At 34.4% G+C, this 18,440-nt stretch overlaps 1 protein-coding gene across 3 annotated transcripts in view; it reads left to right on the plus strand.

Annotated features, from left to right (window-relative positions):
- FSTL5 (follistatin like 5) overlaps positions 1-18,440 on the plus strand; it is a gene marked incomplete at both ends in the record, with an annotated part of 643,376 nt that overhangs the window by 35,630 nt on the left and 589,306 nt on the right. The window lies entirely within an intron of this gene.

Consider the following 18,440-nt stretch of genomic DNA (forward strand, 5'->3'; position numbering starts at 1 on the left):
TCAAGTGACACTTTAGACAACCAATTCAGTGGAAGAATTTTTTGTGCCTTAGTGGGAACATCCCTCTCTGGAATACTAAGGTAGCAGAACTTGAAGTTGGAGAATGTGTGAACAAAATATTGAGGATAAGCTATTAAGTGTAATAGCAAGAAATACTTCTCCTAATGGTATCCCTTTGTTCCTTGGTCTCCTAGGATATGGAAGAACATTATGATTACCCATTTATACTATCCATCTCATCTTGTACCACTAATTTACAAGCAGTTGTTTCCTCGTAGCTGGGAACATAACTAAGTACCCAATAAAATAAACCATTACACTTATCTGTAAAGCCAGCTGCTTCTGGGTATTGGGATTCATGGTAAGATCAGTGGATTTCATAATCCACTGTTGGAAGTAATTCTGTTGATTACTTCTCTTACATGAAAATAGCTATTTGGTCCAGAAGCAATATTGTGTGGAGTATATAGAAGTAAATAAGGCATTTAATGAGTCTAAAGAAGGTGACCACTTCAGAAATATTGGTGATAAAAAAGGTAAATCCATATCCAGAAGACTGTCTGTTCTAATGTGGAAAATATCTACTCCATGATGCAATGTGACCAAGGTAATCAAGCTGCTTAGGTAAATGGCTGGTCCCTCAGTGTGATATGGAACATTGTACAGGTGCTGCGTCAAGGATTTAGAGGTGACTTCTGCTGTGGCATAACCATAGTACTCTTCAAGTGTGGTGGTGACCAGCTCACCTCTGCCTCTATAAAGATTTCACACTGTGGTATTTTAGGGGATATTAAAGAGCCTGAATATGTAGTTTAAGATGTGTACTTTAACTTTACTATCACCTTGAGTGTTTTATTTAATCTTTTGAACTGTAGCAAAAAAGTTTATTACTCTCAGCATTATTTAATATAGGTCACTGATGAGTATACTAGCTTTGGTCAATAATCAAGCAAAAGAATCAAGTGTCATATTCTGATTCCATCCTAGTAAATGCAGAATACTCGTAATTGCACCCATATTGATAAATATGGCCTAATAGAGTTATTTTATTTCCTATATAGTTCATTACTCTTAGAGTTCACCTCCACACGTATTATCCACATTTTTGCCTGTATAAATTATCAACATCTTGCAATTATTTTTATTTGTTAGTTACTTCCTCAGTCAGATTTTATTCTTGTTTCCCCTGGGACACCTGGATCTGACAGTCAGGGATAGAAAGGGGCAGAAAAATATTGGCATGTCATTGTAAGGTAACTATTTCAAGTGAGGTTATTATAATGTCTTTATATATATCATAATGACAGAAGTAGTTTGATTAGACTTAGAGTTCATTGTGCCAGCAGTGGAGGTTCTGTAGGGTATATCAGAAATAGTCCATTCTATTTATCAGAGTCCTGTGTTCTCCCAATTGGTACATTAATGCTTATATGAGACATGGAGGAGTTAAAAATTCAGTTTATGTTGTAACTCAACAATCCATAAGATTAGATTCTGTAGCACATCAACCCTCTGTCTACAAAACAAGATACGATTTTAGGACAGTTATAAAACCCTTTGGTCCTCTCATCTGAGCATAGGAAGTGCTTAGCTTATAAGTTTCACTGTTTATTCCAGGGCAGCCAGAAGCAGCCAGTGCTCCAACACCACCTTTGTATTTCTCTTTCCCATCACAGTGTTCCAACAACCAGTTCATTCACAGAAGATTTGCTTTCAACTGGCACCTTATTCCATATGATCTCAGGGGATTATTTAAGTAATCCTTTGTCACTGAATTCTTGTGAGTTTGTCTCAAAGCTGAGGAACCCAGAGCTTCTGCATGTTTTATAATGCGCTGCAGCAAACCTATTAAAGCTTAGCCTAAAGATAACAAACACTATTGTTGTTATAGTGGAAAGAAAATAATTCTGCCGTTTATGCTGGATGGAAATGGTATCTCTGAATTCCAAAACTATGCACTATCCAAACATGCTTGACAATACAGTTTGGAAAAAGAAGATAGACGTCGCCTTGCTCACAAGATGTGCAGAAACATCAGAGACCAAGGGAGAACTCCGTCCCAGGACATTGAGATTTTAGCTACAGCAGCCTGTTCCTGCACTTAATCATCCACTTGTAGCTTCAGACTCTTACTCCTCCAGACCTCCCAATTATTGTGTAAGCATCTAATACCTATATTTGATATTTGTGCTATAAATACCAAGAATAGTTTCTGCTTCCTTCCTGCTACAATATATGTCTTAAGTTCATTTCCTGGAAATAGAAGCTGGGATAGAGATTTGGGTGCAGATGTACTATTGTGGAATACTCTGAGGAAACCACCTTTAAGTAATGAAGGATTGGACAGAGGAATAAATTAAACTACTATGATGTTGCAAAAGAGACCCCAGCCAATCCCACAGGGAGCTCAGGAGCTGGGGTGGTCTTTCAGGGATGGCCCAATTTGAGACAAGGGGGGCTGCCTTTGTAACCCTGTTATTAACCAGTCTCCACATGGGGTTGCATCTAAGGAGGGTGTGCAGCAGGCACATGGGTGTCTCCTCATTGCCCTAGTTGGATCTGAACAGGAAGAAGACTCAGCATGAAGTAGCTCATGCTTTCTGCTGTGCCATTAGTAATAAAGTCATTTGCTTATGATGCGCTGGTGTCTTCTGGTTGCATCTATAAAACTGGGGCCGATGGACTTGTTACTTGAAAGCCGTGTGAATTCTCAGATCCCTCATAGTTCTTGACATTAAGAAGCTATTGGTGCTGCCGCTACAGCGGACTCTCATGCCCATGAACCTGCTGACCAGATGCTGGAATGTGGCATCTGTCTGTTGCCCCTGACTCAGATCCCCATGGAGATGACAACTGGATACTGGCCACCTCAGCTGTGTCTAACACTCAGTGTCACCTCATTGCTTTCTAGCAGCAACAGCATCAGGAAGATGACCTCTGCCTCAAGAATTGTGTGCCAAATCTCATGCAGGTGCATCTAACTAGGAACACCCAACTTACATCCAAACCCTCATGGAAAAGGATATTTGGGAAATACAAATTTTACATTTTCTGTCTATCCAACCAACAGTATGGACACAAGATTGAAAGATGGAGAGGTTGAGAGATAAATCCTGTGGGGTATATACTAGTTTGTGTCTCTCTGGAAAGCTTTTTCTTTTGATTCTACTTAGCAATATATCCAGCCAGGGTCAAATTTCATGTTAATAACTTTCCCGAGGTTTTCCTATAGCACAGACATTGCTATGCTATAGGAAAACCTACCCTGGTGGGCTTGTGGTTATTATTATGTGTTCTCAGAGATTTCCCCAATTCCCCAGAAATAAATCAAAGGTAGTTGCTTTCTTTTCTTTCTCCAGTGGGTATATATTTTTATTTTTTACCGAATTCAAACTTTCATTAAGGGTACGGCCCACAGAAGGTGCAGATTTTTTGCGGTCATCACAGATACAGGCCAATTTTTGGAAGCCCGAGTCTTCATCTCCTTCATGTTCAAGGAAACTACCTTGGTATTGTGTATTAAATGTTTACCTAGGGCTATAATCTCAAGTATAATGTTTGTTATACATATACTTCTCAAAATTTGTCACCACTAAATGGTACTACATCAAAAGTGACTATATATACACTACCAAACGTAAAATAGATAGCTAGTGGGAAGCAGCCGCATAGCACAGGGAGATCAGCTAGGTGGTTTGTGACCACCTAGAGGGGTGGGTTAGGGAGGGTGGGAGGGAGGGAGATGCAAGAGGGAAGAGATATGGGAACATATGTATAACTGATTCACTTTGTTATAAAGCAGAAACTAACACACCATTGTAAAGCAATTATACTCCAATAAAGATGTTAAAAAAAAAGTGACTATAAAACTAATTGAAGAAATGTTTATGGATATTTTTAGTATACAAAAAATTCAACCTGATGAAACACCTTTTCTTTTCAAACATTATTTTCTGTGTTTCAATACAAATGGAATCTTTACCTCTGCATTTTAATGAGCCTTGCCATAATTACTATAGAGTGGCTTTTCAAAGGTATTTGTTGCACTAAAAACTGTGGTAGTAAACTCAGTGAACGTGATGTGTGGAAGAGCATAATTAGCTGATCAATATTTTTGTCCAAAATACATAAAAGAGTAATAAGAACATACCTTTTAAGCATGATAATTACTACAGTTCTTTCATCTCTGGAGGGCAGTGCTTATATTGTCATGTGAACATGGATTTTGGTACATGAAGTGGTAGTTTTGTTTTAATGCTTTATGTCAGAAATATAAGAATAATAATGAAAAGATGGAACATAGTTTAATAGAGTGGAGAGAGAACATTTCAGTATATGGAAAAACATGGGTAAAACAAGCATTGGAGTACCATCTTTAGAAATGAGACAAATATTTCAGCCAGGAATCTGTGCAAAGAATTTTGTAGACCATCTTGTTTTAGTCATTTATTATTGATGTTGTTCAAATGGGTAAATATATAGGAAAAAAAATAGAATAAACTTGGAAATTTGAGATTTAACAAGAAAAAATCTGAGTTATAGAACCAATCACTAACACTTGCTGATGGATATTGACAAACCACCCCCCTTTTGCTCCTAAATGTATGTACGTGTTTCAAGATTTTTGTTTTTCCAATTAAAAATGGAAACATCAAAAAATTGTTCATATTTCATGTGGGCAATATATTTCAAGCCTCAGAATTACTATTTCAGCACTTTATGGAATGTGCAGTATTCCTTTTGACTCTTGCACCTTGATTTTTCACTTTCCTATTTGTTTTCCTATTTGTTTCTAGTACCTTTGTCTCCTTCTTTCTTGAAAGCTCAGGTATGCATTTAACTGAAAATATGTTATACTTTTTCCAGAATTTCTAGGTGCTCTTGGAGGGAGTGTGTGTATATGTGTGTGTGTTTCTAACAGATTTCTGAAGCTAGTAGCCAAATTACCTATATTGTAATCATTTCACACCATTAAACATTGATATATTTCTTTTTTCTTATTTATTTATAGACACTCTTTTTTTTGTCTAATGAGAAATTGGTAGTTTTCCCCCTAGCTCTCTCCTTTAAAAAGTTTTTAAAATTTTATTACTTTTTTTGGATGTCATTCTCTAGGGAAAAAAGTCTCTTGATCAGCTTTAGACCATTTTCACATAGATGTGGGCCAAATCAAGGGAAGGCAGTGATTAAGCTCTAAAAACCTTACTTGGAACATGAATTCCTTGGAAATGTTCCATTGAGATAATTTCCCGTATACCTAAAGATGAAAATAATCACTTCTTTTGATTAAATTAATGTGAATGTTTGTCTTTGATGCTGGTCTTTTTTCCATGAGTAAAAAATAAAAGGAAAAATATATGGGACTTGTTTATATGAAATTCATATAATGGTAAGATAGATACTAATTCCAAAGATTATACAAAGGGGTGCATAGTAGGAAGACCAATTCAGTCTGTCATATTTTATGTATATTAACGGTTAAGGTAATATATGTATTAAATATCAATTCAACAGATATTCATTAAACCCATAGTACATATTGCCCTTGGTATTCCATACTGAAATTTTCAGTCTTACAGAAAAAAATCCTTTGGTCACAGTTATAATATCCATATGGGTAAATTTAGAAAGTAACAAAACATTCAAATTAAAAATAAAGAAAACTTAGCAAGCATTAAGAATACCATCTGTTAAATAGTAATAAATACTCAAAGGAAACTGCGCAATCATGAATTTAAAAATAATAAATGTAGTTGGCAGGAAAAAAGATTTGTAAATCTCCTTAGGAAGAGGGAAATAATAAATCTGTAAATTACTAAGTGGTGAGCAAATACTCACCACTTAAAGTCACCAAAGGCAACAATTTAGAATCACCTAAAATTGGCAAGTAGCTGTGCATAATCCATCTGACTTTGTGAAGGGCTGATTCTGCTGAACTAATTTCCTTTTTTGGTAGAGTAAGGGTTTTCATAAGCATGGAACTACCTGAGAAATGTAGAAATGCAAGTGGAAAAGGTATATTTTAGCATATAAGACTCACCATTTACAAGGTAACAAATATAACATACATTGTTCAATTTATTTTTAAAATTCATTGGCTCGAGAATCTCAAAATTCTCTAAAAATAGTGTCTGTATTGCTTTGGCAAAAGTTGCAAACCCTGAAAACATTGCCTGATCTATCCTAACTTATTTCTATAAAAGAGGAGTACAGCAGGAATATTCAATTTTACATAAAAGGGTACTAGAATAAGTATAGTTTTTATTTATAACCATTAATTTCCCTATAATTTTGCCCACTATATATTTTCCCAACAAAAATTAATTCACCAAAGCAAACTATAATACAACAAATATTAATGTTTTACATTTGCTATTGCAGTCAGATATCATCTAAATACTTCTTAATCAGAAGTATATTTTCAAAATATAGCTGTTTGTTTTGCTACTTCTTGAGGTATTTCTCGATGCAGAAATTTTCTATTTTTGCAAAGATTAAAGGCATAGCATAAATAAATATATCAATTTGCCTTCATATAAACAGTTTTACTGTGACATTTGCAATTTAATCAATCAGATTAATTTACTAAAAGAAACAAAAAAGAAAGACAAATGTTTCTGCAAATGGTCAATGTAAAATAAGTTACTCTTTTTATAATCAAAAATATATCATTATATTGAGTTTATATCATAAAACACACACACAGACACATAGTGGTATAGTGATTAACAGCAATTCGTTAATGACAAACATTTGTACATTCTGTATTAGGCCTCTCCAGAGAAATAGAAGCAATAGGATGTACATATATATTGTTTTGTTTTTTCTTCATTGTATATGTTTATTGTATTTTTTAAATTTCTATTTTATATTATAGTTGATTAACAATGTTGTGTTAGTTTCAAGTGTACAGCACAGTGATTCAATTATACATATACATGTATCTATTCTTTTTCAAATTCTTTTCACATTTAGGTTATTACAGAGTACTGAGCAGAGTTCCCTGTGCTATACTGTAGGTCCTTTTTGGTTATCCATTTTACATATAGCAGTGTGTACATGTCAATCCCAAACGCCCAATCTATGTACATGTATTTTGACAGAGATTTCTTACAAGGAATTGATGTACATGCTTATGGGGACAGATAATAATGGAGCTCTGCAGGGTGGATCAGCAAACAGGAGACTCAGGAGAACTGATGGTGTGGTTCTGGCCTGGAGGTGGGCTGTCTTGAGAACCAGCAAGAGCCGAAGTTTCAGTTCAAATCCAAAGGCAGGAAAAAACGAATGTCCCAGATCCAAGGGACTCAAGCAGGAGGAATTCTTTCTTCCTTGAAGAGAGTCAACATTTTGTTCTATTCAGTACTTCAACTGATTGGATGAGGCCCACCTACATTAGAGAGGGCAATCTGCTTTACTGGCTCTACCTATTGAAGTGTTTGTTATCCCCAAAAAGCATCTTCACAGAAACACCCATAATAATGTTGGACCAAATATCTGGACACGCCTTGGCCCAGTCAAGCTGACACATAAATTTAACCATCCCACATACTAAACTTAAAAATGTCAACTATGTTGTAATTGAATATATCTTAGACTTCAGCTGTATTACATTACACACAGCAAGTGTTTGCTGTTGTATCAGAATGCAATTACACTGTTAAAAGTGTTTTCACTATATTTGTCCTACAACTATTAAACTTGACTCTGTTTTAAGAACTAATTTCATACCTAGAAACAAAGTCATGTATTGTATTTATTCATTGAATTCGTAGTAAATAGGTGAAAAATTACTTTTGAATTCATTTGTTAATATAAGAGCTTATCCCTTTTTGATTCCTTACAGATTTCAGAACAAGGTTTTCCTCTTTTTAAATTAATTATATATTTTATGTCAACATTTTAAATATACTTTATCTCTATATTTTGGAAGATTAACAATAATTGGAATTATCTTGGTAAGATTTTATGCTTATACCCTGTATGTCGGTGGTGGGAAAAAAAGGATATACTTTAATAAATAAGCACTTACTCTTTGACTTTTTAGATGTGAAGTAATATTGTGAGCTCTGATTAGATGTCCTTTATTAACTATGCCTTGTTTAATCTGTTGAACTAATGTCAACTAAACTAACATTATTGAGAAAAATAATTACAAATACAGGCTATTTTACTTAAGACTACCGCATATTCCCTCCATCTGTTAAGATTCTTTGCATCAAAAATTCCTTGATCACTTGTAGATATTGATGTTATACCAACAGCATATATAATATCTAAGTATCCATGCCAATTCATCATAACTGAGGCCAATACTCACCTAATTTTTTGTGGATGATTATACCATCCTATCGTATGGGGAAATAGCTGAACTCTTAAGACAGAAAGAGAATATAGAAAACATAATTTTGGTAAATACTGGGCAAGAAAAAGGGAAGAAAATGTATTTCTTAGTCTATTTTTCATTGAATCTACAGAATGAAAGGTGGCTTTACAAAGTTTATACAAGTTTCTGGGAAGAAGAACACAGGGCAGAAAAATCACTTTAAAGTTTAAGCTCAATTTTTAAGAATTCATAGGTAAGTGAATAAGTAATAGGAATAACTTCCTAGAAAAGTCTCATGAAATGGGAACCTTGGAGCTCTTGGAGCTCATTGCAGCTCTATTTACAATAGCCCAGAGATGGAAACAACCTAAGTGTCCATCATCGGATGAATGGATAAAGAAGATGTGGCGCATATATACAATGGAATATTACTCAGCCATAAAAAGAGACGAAATTGAGCTATTTGTAATGAGGTGGATAGACCTAGAGTCTGTCATACAGAGTGAAGTAAGTCAGAAAGAGAGAGACAAATACCGTATGCTAACACATATATATGGAATTTAAGAAAAAAAAAAGTCATGAAAAACCTAGGAGTGAAACAGGAATAAAGACACAGACTTACTAGAGAATGGACTTGAGGCTATGGGGAGGGGGAAGGGTAAACGGTGACAAAGCGATAAAGAGGCATGGACATATATACACTACCAAACGTAAGGTAGATAGCTAGTGGGAAGCAGCCGCATAGCACAGGGAGATCAGCTCGGTGCTTTGTGACCGCCTGGAGGGGTGGGATAGGGAGGGTGGGAGGGAGGGAGACGCAAGCGGGAAGAGATATGGGAACATATGTATATATATAACTGATTCATTTTGTTGTGAAGCTGAAACTAACATACCATTGTAAAGCAATTATACTCCAATAAAGATGTTTAATATGTTGTAATAACCTATAATGGAAAGAATCTGAAAAAGAATTTACATATATATATGTATAACTGAACCACTTTGCTGTATACTTGAAACTAATACAACATTGTAGATCAACTATACTTCAATAAAAAGTTGTTTAAAAAAAAATAAAGCAGGGGCTGAGAAGAGAAATTATCAATTTATTTTAGGAAATTGTAGTAGAAATTGAACTAAACAAAAAACAACATAAATATCCTGAATCTGTGAACAAGCAGGAGTGTTAAAAATTCCTCATTTTGTTTGTAAGACTACCTGGCTAGTATATATTCACACTTCAAATTAGACTACTCAACTGTTATTTAGAAATCCATGTCAAGGAGAATAGTAAATTCATGATGAGATGAAATTTAGACTATATGCTTGATCTATAATGAAAATATCACAAACTTTGTATTAATGTTGCTAATCAGAAATAGTATGTGCCATATATAAATGAGGAAGATATTTTGACTGCATGCACCTAATTCTAATAGAATTTAGAAAACACTTCTTGATCATTTTAATTAAAAAAATGTAGAAAGTAAACTCTCAAACTAGTAAGCCATTTGTTTGTTTAGTACTTCGAAATATATTGCTGAGTCAGATACTCTTAGCATATTCAGTTTTAATTTTTAAAGCAGTTAAAAAGCAGAAAATTAAAATTTTAAGATGTCAAATAGCTATCATACTTAGTAAATGGAGGAATTGTAGGAAATTGATATACGTGCTTAACCATATCCCATTATGTTAATAATACTATCTCGTATCAGTTGCTACCCTATCTGCCTCTGCATGAATCATATCCAGGTAGGGCAGGTTTTATTGGCATGTGACCTAGGCAATTGAGCGAGACCCCATGCTTAGTAGGGCTGCATGTTTGCGTTTAAACTATGCTGCCACTATCTTGAAATTCTTCATAATTTTTGAATAAGGGGCCTTGTATTTTCATGTTGCACTAAGCCCTGCAAATTCCGAAGCTGATCCTATCTCAGGGCCACAGATATTTCCTTCATTTATTTCACGGAGTCCTAGGGTGGCAGAGCCTCTGGTGTGCATTCTCTGCAGCTTTTGCCTTTCCCAGAGCGCACATGTGGCAGGAAGAAGGATATAATTGAAGCTGCTCCCCACATCACTTTGTAGCACTCTGGGTGCCTGAGGATTCTTGCCCATTGACCTGGAAGGGAGAGAATGACTCCTTGCACCGGTCACCTGTGCTCCAAAGCAGAGCCTCAGAAAATCACTCCTCAAAGCGGCGCCTTTGGGTTCATCATTTCTTTTGTTTCTCCCTGGGAGCTGGGCAGCCACGAGGCCTCGGTCACATTTCCTTCATTACCTCGGCCACTACTTTATTCTTTTATTGTCCTCCTCGTGTGTTTCTTTAATTTTTTTTCTTTGTTTTTTGTCCTAGCATTTTTCTTATCTTTTATTATTTTTATACTATTTTTAAAGGTTACTTTCCATTTACAGTGGTTACAAAATATTGGCTATAGTCCCTGTGTTTCATAATACATCCGTGAGCCCATCTTACACCCAATAGTTTGTACCTCCCACTCCCCCACCCCTATGTTGCCCTTCCCCCCAATGGTAACCACTAGTTTGTTCTCAATATCTGTGAGTCTGCTTCTTCTATGTTATATTCATTAGTTTGTTGTATTTTTTACCTTCCACATATAAGCGATATCATACAGTATTTATCATTTTCAGTCTGATTTATTTCACTTAGCATAGTATCCTCCAAGTCCATCCATGTTGCTGCAAATGGCAAAATTCCATTCTTTTTAATGACTAATATTCCATTATATATATACATGCATATACATATATATATACATATATATACATATATATATGTATATATATATAAAATTACATCATCTTTATCCAGTCATTTGTTGATGGAGACTTAGGTTGCTTCCATATCTTGGCTATTGTAAATAGTGCCACTATGAACATTATGGTATATGTATCTTTTCAAATTAGTGTTTTTTGTTTTTTTGTCGGATATATACCCAGGAATGGAATTGCTGGGTCAGCAGAGAAATGCAAATCAAAACAACAGTGAGATATTACCTCACCCCTGTCAGAATGGCCATCATCAAAAAGTCTACAAATAACAAATGTTGGCGAGGGTGTGGAGAAAAGGGAACCCTTGTGCACTGTTAGTGGGAATGTAAATTGGTGCAACCACTGTGGAAAATAGTACGGAGGTTTCTCAAAAAACTATTGATATTAGAACTTGCCTTTTATCTTGAACCAGAACCCTTCATTTTACTTCCAGCAAATAAACAAACAAGCAAACAAAATAACAACTCAAACCCACCAAAGCATATAAACTCAGGTGCAATACATATTCAGAAGTGGAGGAACATTGTGCCAATCTTCAAAAATACTCAAGACCCAATTCAGTCACTGAAAAGTTATTTTGTTACAGAGCCATACATTGAATTTTAAATGTTTCCCTAGATAAATATAAACCAGTAGTTAGCTTATGAGTAATTAAAAGGGGAATGTGTCAACTCTCAGTAATATTTATGCCAGAAATCGTTAGTTTTTTTTTCTGTGACAATATATTGGTACCGCACAATAGATATGACTCAAATAAACACATGTTCCACTTGATAAAAATGACCATATGCTATGTGAGTACACTAGGACCACCATAACAAAATACCACAAACTGGGTGGCTTAGAACAACAGTAATGTATAATCTAGCAGTTCTGCAGGCTAGAGGTCTTAAGATCAAGGTGTCTGCAGGGTTGGTTTCTTCTGAGAGCCGTGAAGGAAGATCTGTTCCAGGCCTTTCTCCTTTCTCTGGAGGTTTGCTGGCAATCTTTTGCATTCCTTGTAGATGGCATTCTCTCTGTGCCTTCATATCATATTTCCTCTGTACATGTCTGTCTGTATCCAAATTTCCCCTTTTTACAAGGACACCAGTCATATTGCATTAGGGCCCATGATGACCCCATTTTAACTTCATTACCTCTGTCAAGACTCTATTTCCAATTAAAGGTCACATTCTGAGGTACTGGGGGTTGGGACTTCAACATATATCATTTTGTGGGGACACACTCCAATCTATTACACATGCCAACATAAATAGAGAGGAGAGAAAGGAACACAGGAAGAAAAAAGTGGAAAAGACTTTTTATTATGATGTGAACTGGCCCTTATTTTAAAAAAGATCACCAATAGAAAAAATCATAGGTTTACAGATATGAAGTGAAATATTTTATTCTTTCTAGCATCTGATGCAAAAGTTATTTATTTACTTTTAGTTGATTTACAATGTTGTGTTAGTTTCAGGTATACAGCAAAGTGAATCAGTTATACATATATCCACTCTTTTTTAGATTATTTTAACATGTAGGCCATTACAGAGTAATGAGTAGAGAGATTCTGAGAAATTTGTTATGGCTTTCTTGAGGCAAGACTATCTCTTTCAGAAATTTATTACATTTAGATAATTTTATCAATAAAAGTACTTATCTTTCATAATGTTAAAGTGTGGTCAGATATGTTGAAAAATGTTCTTAAATCTTTTCAAAATATGTCAAAGGTTTTAAACAAGATACATGACATATCTCTTGATGAAGCATCTTATAAATGGAGAAAACAGGCAATAATACATTTTAAAAAAGCAAAACTGATAAAAATCCAATCCCAATCCAGAGGATTTCAACAATGAAATAGGAGGAAGATCTGTAGACCGTACAAAAACAAAAGTAGCACCCAGAGTTCTCATAGCCTGAGAAGAAAAGCTAGGGCCGGAAGCTGGTTTAAGAAATAAAATAAGAGCATTAGAGTGTCAGCTGAGAAACTCCAAGATCAGGAAGGAATTCTTTTCAGAAGCGAAATTAGTCAAGATGGGATAGGGTAGAATGGAAAACTTGTATAGCATATGGCCACAGGTTTTATTTTTGTTTTTGTTTGGGACATTGAAAATCAGTGGCTTAAAACAATTACTTTATAGCTATTGATTAAAAGTCATTTTAATATGACTTTTAATATATGTCATATTTTTGACTTTTAGTATATGAAGTCATTTCATATCAAGCAGGAAGAAAAATCATAACTAATTATCACATTTTCCAATATTGATGCTGTAAAAGGAGTATTTCAATCCTGCATATTTTAGAAAAAGTAGCCAGAGGGGTATTTCCATTCCATTGTAGGAATTTTTCAAGTTTAGTGTCTCAGTGTGGCCGAGTATGGGATCCTAGCCAGTTGGAAACATGTTTTATGATTGAAGACTCCCTATGACATCTGTAGAATTTCTTTTAGTCATTTTCTGACATAGGAAGTCACAGTGTTAGGTAGCTCTGCTAAATAGCCCATACTATCTTGTCTTTATGATGGGAGGACAGCTCGGAAGAACAATGCTATTGAAACCTGACATGACGTCAGATATAACTCAAACATGAAAAAGACAAATATCACAGTATAAAAACTGAAGGGGGTTATCTAAAAAAATGGGGGTTATCTAAAAAAGGGTTTAATAATGATTTTAGAAGACATGTACATAATAAAGCTAGCTGCTTCTGAAATTATATTAGAAAAATCCAATCACCGTTCTAAAACTCAAAGAAGATACTGAGTCTAGAGGGTCTGCTGCAATATGATGTTTTCATTTCAGCCATTGATCCACCCATTCAAGTATCAATCTAGTATGAGACCACTGTTCAAAAATTTTACAACAAAATTTTTCAAATACAATTTTTAAGAAAGTTATGGAACGAGAAATATTTAGGGGCAAGAAACAAATAGTAGAACTGAATATAAGGAATTAATTGAATGCCCCAATAAACACAAGCCAACTGAGTATAACCTTCAATTCTGATGTGTTTTTATTCCACATTTCCAATATCATTTTGAGAGAAATTATAAGAAAAGGCTCCTATGAGGAATTTATTTTAAAGATATTTTAGACAAAACATATTGAATCAATTCACTCTTCTTAAAGTGGAATCCAAAGAAGCCTTCAGTTTAACAAGTTCCCCGGTGATTCTGATGCACACTATAATTTGAGAAATATGAAACTTTTCCAGACCTGTGACCTTTATCCAGAATTCAGACATCTGTGTATATGTTTCTGATCTCTTAACCTTGATCTTCTTTGCAGCCCATCTTTCCCCACAGTCTGCTTAAATTTTGAGCATGATCCTGCCCTGTTTTCCTCATGTTTATAGATATAACCGTTTCTCATTTGTCTGAGTTATAGATTATGCTATTTCCAGACTATTATTAGCTTTCCCATTCCACTGTGATTCTTGACTTTTCCTGACCTTCGTGATTGTGCACTGACTTGACAGACTAATATGATATTAATGGTGATCTGAAACAGAATGTGGTTCTTACATTGTGCTGAAAATACTGATGATGTTACATGGACCTAATAATAAATAAACAGTATCTGATATTATGTCTTTTTCCATTTTATTCTCAATTTCCAATATGAGGCAAAAATGCAAATTGTCAAATCTAACAGTATCATTCTATTGCAACTTAATATTTATTTGACTTTCAAAAAGTTTGCAATTTGAATGCTTTAACCCAACCATAGCACTAGTATGTAAGAATGTATGATTTCTACTATGCATGATGTTCTGTGGCTAATATTTCAGTTCTGAAAAATTTAAAAATTTTGACTATCGATAAGTATGAGAAATTAACACATGATTCATGGGTTTTCTGTTTCCTCTCTCCCTTTTGTTGTATCACAAGTATTAGCTGCTCAGCACCTGTTGGGGTTTAAATATCAAATAGTTGAAAATTGTCTCAGACTTCTTCTGGTACTTTCTTTTAAATTTTGACTATTATTTAAAAGGTATGCATATAGCCCTCCAACTATTTAATAAGTTTAAATGTTACAAGAATTCTACCTTATTTTTAAAAGATTTCCTCAATTATTTTGAAATGTTATTTCTTAAGTTTGAAATTGATAGAATCACACCTGTTCAAAGGGCAAAAATTGGTGAACTTGCTTTCCAATACAATTATGCCATTGTTTTGGATGTAATGATGAATTGCATCCTTGAAAGCCTGTAGGCTAATTAATTTTTTTTCTCTCTTAATTGAGTGAATAGTGTGAATATACCACATCTTCTTTTGACTTTACTCTTTGACACAAAGCATGTAGTATGTCCTCTTTGTATTAATTTAGAAATCTAACTCCGTTTAAAATGTATGCCAACATAAAAATTATTCTAATTGAGTAATAGATAAGAAGCTGAAAATCTAAAGTTGATGAATTATTCTCACTTTTGGAAAACTGGCATAAAAATCTGATCTATTTCTCTGTCATTTCATACCCTTTCTTTATTTTAAGGCCAGTTATTTGGATGAACCCTTCATATTTCCAATCCAGCCTTGTCCTTAACTCTTGGAAAAACTTCCTCATCACTGATGTCAAAGAACAAAGCATATGGGTTCCTCATCTGTCACCATCCTCATCCTCATGTATCTCATTATCGATACCAATCCTCACAATCAGAATATATATACCTTATCTACTTTATAACTATGAATGGACTCAATTAAGAATGCATAAACATGTGTAATAGGCTAAATACTAAATTTTCTCATGTCACACAATTTCAGAATGTTTGTGGCATACTACCCTGTCATAGCCAATACCCCAGTATTGTATCTTCCAAATATAAAAATGTATTGAATATAAAGTAAAATTAAAACTAACACTTAAAGAGCAATTGTAGGAATGTTTAATAAATTCATGGGTGCATTTTTATTGTTTCTTTAAGCAAAATGGTCCAAGTAGTTGTAAATATATTTAACTTTGCATACTGGTCTATGTTATGCATAAGGCAAAAACACTAAAAATAATAGAATTTTATTAATTCTTAAATCTTAAAATTAGTTTTAATAGTATGAATAATGTCTAAATTATTTCTAGATTTTTTTTTTTTTTGCTTTAATCTCAGCTCAGAGGAGTTTTTTCTTTGTTTTGGTTTCGGTTTGGTTTTTTCCCAATAACGTAATGGCAGAGGATATGGAGAGTTTATCAGGATAGTAACCATCTATGAGTAGTGCTCTTGAGGGAAATCCAGATTAAAAAGGAATAAGCAGAGGGAAAGCTTTTACAGTCCTATAGAAAGCTATGATTTAGTGAAATGAGGTTCCTGGAATTTAAAGATTAGATAAAAATAGAAGCTGCTTGTCAGCCCCTTTCAACCGTGGTGCTAATCAGGCAGGTGGGCCACACATTCCAGCTGGGTTGTTCCATCCCCTCAGGACCTATTTGCAACCTGCTGTGCACGTCTTTTTATATTAAGCAGCAGTTTAAATCATATGCCTCTTCAGACACACAATGTCAAATGTCTCCTTGTATCAACATATTTTTCTGTATGATAATGAAAATAACATGTTTTAAGTTGTCTTTTTATTCTAGTTTAGTTTTTTGGAATTTGGCACTTAGATAAACTATTTTCCCACAATTTATTAGAAAATATTTCTGATATACAATAACATATAAAATAATTTAATAAACCCCTATGAATCCAACACCAAAGTAAAAAATAAGATATTGAAAATATTCTTTAAGCCCCTGTGTGTCTCTTCCCAACCATATTTCTTACTTGACCACCTCTTTAAAAGAAAATGTTCTTCTTGAATTTTGTGTTAATCACTCCCATTATATTCTTTGTAAGTTTAATACATATGGATATGATGACAAACAATAAATAGTGATTTACATATTATAAAATGTTATAAATTACAATATCTTATTTATTCATTATGATTCCAATAGCTTCAATTTATTTATTTCCTCTATAATTAATCCTCACTCATAAATACCCCATACTCACCATGTGAAGTGTTTCAAATTTTTATTACAAACTGTGCTGCTTGGGAGCATTCTTATACATTTTTCCAAGAGCACTAATGCAGAAATTAGGATACATTATCAAAAGTGGGTTTCCATCTCATAGGATATCTGCATATCCAAGTGTAGTTGATATTCACAAATGACTCTAGAAATGTCCTCAAACAATAGTATTTCTGATGGTCCGGTGACAGTCACCTGTGTTGATTCCAGGTTCTTTGGTTGACCTGGTCAGATTTGTCTTCCAGTCCAGTTGTTCAGCTTGGTGCTATTCAACGTGTTAACTAGTTAGGTTATTTTGAACTATCTTAGTTGTGTGTTTAAAAGGGTCTCACAACTTACTTAGATGTGCCTAATTCTCTGAATCTGTGAACATTCTAATCTCTTCATATTCCACATGCAGTAATCTCGGTGTTTGAAACGTAGGGCAGCATAGCTGGCCCACTGCCGCCTCCCCTGACAATTCGCATGTGCTGTAATTGTCCTTTTGGCTTCTGAGGCTGTGTTCTTTTCATTCCTGTCCCTGAGAACCTTGCAAATCATGAGTCAAGAACACAGGTCTCCAGATATGAAAACCTCTTGGTTGTAAATGACCTTAAAACACTACCAAAGTACAGACATTTTAAGTTTATTTCTTGACTTTTTATGGTCATATCAGTAGTATAAACCTGCAATCCAAATCCTTATGAGGACATGCCTAATGTTACAGATACGAAGGGAATTATCTTCTCCCAGCTAGAGCTCAGCCTAGAAACGGCACATTCCCTTGTTGCTTCTATTTGACAAAAATGTTATTTTAGAAAATTTATATATATATATATATATATATATATATATATATCTCCTGTTTGATTTCCATGCAAGACAGTTAATTAACACATGTTAAGTACCTGTTATCATCAACTGGTGACATGAATTATCTGTTTAATTTTTATGTATGTCTATGTGTGTATATGTGTATGTATCTGTGAGTGTATGTATGTATGTATGTATCTGTCATCTATGCATCTACCAATCATTTATCCACCATTCCATCAATTCTTTTTATCCTCATCCTCTCTTTCCATTATTTCAGCCATTTTAATTTGTTTGATTGTTCGCAGAGGGACAGTAGTCGTGAGTAAGGCTCTTAACCCCTGTCCAGGGAGTGACCCTAGCTGCCAGTCCACCAGGGTCCAGGGCCTAGAAGCCAAGTTCCCTGATTCTTATCCTGTTTGAAAGTAAAAATGTTTCAAGGAGGAAGAGCTCCAAAACAGGTACAAAGTTTATTATTAGAGACTCAGCACAACTTATGGGAGAGCACACAGAGAAACAGTTTATTTATTTAA

This window comes from Leucopleurus acutus (genome assembly GCF_964270905.1).
Source record: "Leucopleurus acutus genome assembly, chromosome: 4".
NCBI classification, from domain to species: Eukaryota; Metazoa; Chordata; class Mammalia; order Artiodactyla; family Delphinidae; genus Leucopleurus; species Leucopleurus acutus.